Source organism: Callorhinus ursinus, unplaced genomic scaffold, assembly GCF_003265705.2.
Source record: "Callorhinus ursinus isolate GAN/ISIS: 27379988/994484 unplaced genomic scaffold, GSC_fseal_2.0 scaffold14, whole genome shotgun sequence".
Lineage (NCBI taxonomy): Eukaryota > Metazoa > Chordata > Mammalia > Carnivora > Otariidae > Callorhinus > Callorhinus ursinus.
The window spans coordinates 18,009,532-18,013,162 of NW_027397076.1; the positions used below are offsets into that span (position 1 = coordinate 18,009,532).

Consider the following 3,631-nt stretch of genomic DNA (forward strand, 5'->3'; position numbering starts at 1 on the left):
CATGTAAACACATAAAGCAGATAAAAGGCTGCACTGTGGTTTTTATTCTCATTTTTCTTCATATTATTAAGCACCATTCCACAGTATAAAGGCTCAGAAGGCAAAGTGGTCTTTCAGGTACTTTAGAGTACAGAATACTCCGGAAGCAAATCCTAAACAAATATGATTCATAGTTACTCCAAAAAGATTCTCCTGAGACTGACTCATTCTTGGATTATACCCACAGTATGCTCTAAGGCCCTTCAACTGATGCGTCACTTTATAGCAACAAGATACCTGATCAGTATTCCTACTGGGTGCTCAAATCACAAAGCTTGAGTAAGACATTGTTAGAAAGTGTTGGAGGGTCAGTAATGTGTCCTCCAGACTGAGAAGGCACTTTAATACTGAAAAACAAAGTAAGCCACTCACACCATTTATACAGTCTTATTCAGGGTAACTTACTAGCAGGAGCAATTGGGCAGGTGGGTGGATGGAGGGACAATCCGCAGGATATTACACAGCTATTGTTGGCTGCTATTCTCTGTCCCATATTCTCTGTCCCCATCCAGACCTTAATCCCCATGGGATTGGAGTGAGAGGCATGATGGTGAGGTCACAAGGTAGTTATCTAAATTGGCATCATCTGTGTGCCAGAGGGTAGAACAAGATGGAGGGCCAAAGATGGAGTCCATGTTTCAGCACTCCTACAGACATAGTTAAAATAAATACAAATAATTAATTTCTAATTTATCATGTAAGGAATTCATAGAATTTGTAACCTCCTAAGTAGTAAAAGATAAAAATATGAATAGCTTCAAATAAGGTTTGCCACAATTAGTATATAAAGAAAATCAGAGAAAGAAGTAGATTACGATTATGAATAAAGGATTATTAAGGGAAAGTAGATATTCAGGCCACATTCCTGGCCTTTGATGTCAACAGCAAGGATCATGATAAGCACTTTGACATTGTTGCTTGTCCCATCGTGGTACCAGGTCAGGAAGCTTGCTATCCTGAAGGGATCATGGGTCTGAATGGTATAGTAAGTTTTATTTCAATTTTAATATATCTGAATTGTGAGGGTTTTTTAAAAAATACTTTAAATCATATAAACAAGTCACTTTCATTGTGCTTAGCTCACAATAGGTGCACACTAAGTACCTGCTGAGTATAAAAAATATTAGTACAGATAATACAGCTTATTCCAAGTAAAACACTTAAAACTGACATTTTATGATTGAAATTAAAGCACAGAGAGTTTAAATAATTTTACCACAGGCACATAGAGTGAAAGAGACAGAATCAAAGCATTGTTATGCTAATCAAATAGAAAAAAGGAATCATCAATAAATCCATCATCTAGTACTTTTTGCATCTTAGCATATATGTCAGCTCAGATCTTCATAAGTCCATATAATTTGTTAAGTAAGTCATACTATTCATATTGGCTTGGAATCTTCTTTTTGCACTGAACAATGCATCATAGATATTATTTCAAATCAGCAGTCAACATTTCCCACATGAGTATCTGATTAGTAATCTGTGGAACCCTAATCCAAAGTATGTTAAGAGTGGTGCCACCAAAACAAAAAGAAAAACAAAGACAAAAAAACTGTCTCTAAACAAATAAGTTTGGAAAATGCTCCGTAAACACAGTAAAATGAAAAAGGTATTTACTGAAGGACATTTCAGGACATTTAGTATGCCTATGCACACTTTAATTATCCAATGAGACATACAGATTGTTTCATTACCCAAAATTAATTGATGAAATACTTTAACTACAAAAGAGCCATCCAACATAAATAGGTAAAGCAATATAATACAGTAGTCTACTTTTTGAGTGCTTACTCCATGAAGGAACACTATCTGAGCAAAAACCAACCATATACGTATAATCATTTACTTATAGATTATATGCATATTCTACTGTACCAATGGATTGTGTGTATTATATAATACAAAAAAATAGAAAAAAATGTGAATAAAATGGGTTAATGTATTTTAAAGGCCCTGCTAATATTAATAGCTATTATTGTTTTGCTAATATTAGCAATTATTTCAAAGCACTTAGGGTAAACTTCATCTTTATGGTAGTTGGTGTAAATATAGATTTTTTTTGTTTTGTTTTACTTTTTTTAATTGATGTATAATTAAACAGTGTTAAATTAGTTTCAGGTGTACAATATAATGATTCAAAAACTCTATACTCAGTGCTCATCACAATAAGTGTATTCATTCCCCTTTATCTATGTCGGGAGAGAGTGAGTGAGAGAGAGAGAGAAGGAGCAGTGGGGGGCAGAAGGAGAAGCAGACCCCACTGAGCAGGGAGCCTGATGCAGGGCTCAATCCCTGGACTCCGGGATCATGACCTGAGCTGAAGGCAGACACTTAACTGACTGAGCCACCTAGGTGCCCCATTGAATATAGATTTTAAATAGATATTGATGATTTTAATTTTTTTAGCATATTTCTCATAGGGGCCTGTTAGATTACTACTGTTTTTAACTCCTAATATGCCAGATTAAGAGCTCATACAAGGATTACAAGTGTCATCATTGTAACTGAAAACTACAACACATAGCAGTTACATAGAAACATCTCCATAGTGTGGCTGTCACTCTTCCCTCAGGATCCATCATTTGACTTAACATGTAAACAATTAAGGTTCCAATGTTAATGAGAACATGAATATTAATAAAAATGTAATTAAATTTCATAGCATTTTCTTTCCATATCATAGAAAGTCATATCGAGAATTAAAGACTTATGAAGGATACTTTTTTGTGAGGTGTGATAGGCAGAAGAGATACTACCTTGGGTTGAAAAGAGCAGGAGCAAAGGAAAGAGAAACATTCCAGGTAGACTGGTATTTCAAGTGACCTGGCCAGGAAAGGGAGGAAGAAAATCTTACCTAAAAAGGCACAGATGTCAAGGTACTTTATTTACTTTTCTTTGTTCTTAAAATGGATACATCTTAAGTATGTCTAAATATCAAATATTTGCCGGCGAGAAAACAGCCAATGGAGAGAGAGAAGAAAGAATAAAAGAGAGGAAGATGATGGATGAAGAAAACTCATAGGACCAGAGCCTGAACTACCGCAACATACAAATGAGAGCTTTATTTCCCAATTAGGAGAGCAGGAGTAATACATGGAAACACCCCATCCAGAAAGAAACAGTCTGTGCTTGCTCGGCAGCACATATGCTAAAATTGGAATGTTACAGAGAAGATTAGCACGGCCCCTGGGCAAGGATGACACTCAAATTCGTGAAGTGTTCCATTAAAAAAAAAAAAAAGAAAGAAAGAAAAGAAAGATGTGGCCGGACTCATACTGTGACAGGGACTAGAAATGAAAGCAAAAATAGATTAAGTGGACAACAAAGAACCAGTATGATAATGCAAAGCCAGCACCACAGAAGAGATGCTGACCCTAAAGTGAATAGCACCCTTATTCCTTTAATGATTCCAGAACCATTTTACATGAAGAGACTCAGTGAGGAAGAATTGGTAGTTAAACCAGAACCATTTCATATATTGATAATGTATTACCAATTAATCTTCAAATTTACAAACATCTACTTCCTGTTTACCATGTTCCAAAAAATAGGCTGGATGTTGAAGGTCCAGAATTAACAGAGACATATG

At 35.5% G+C, this 3,631-nt stretch overlaps 1 non-coding gene across 1 annotated transcript; it reads left to right on the top strand.

Annotated features, from left to right (window-relative positions):
- The first annotated feature begins 3,167 nt into the window (after positions 1–3,167).
- On the top strand, positions 3,168–3,273 carry LOC112831249 (U6 spliceosomal RNA). The gene has a single exon (XR_003210105.1). It is a non-coding gene; the product is annotated as a U6 spliceosomal RNA (small nuclear RNA).
- Positions 3,274–3,631: the final 358 nt, after the last annotated feature.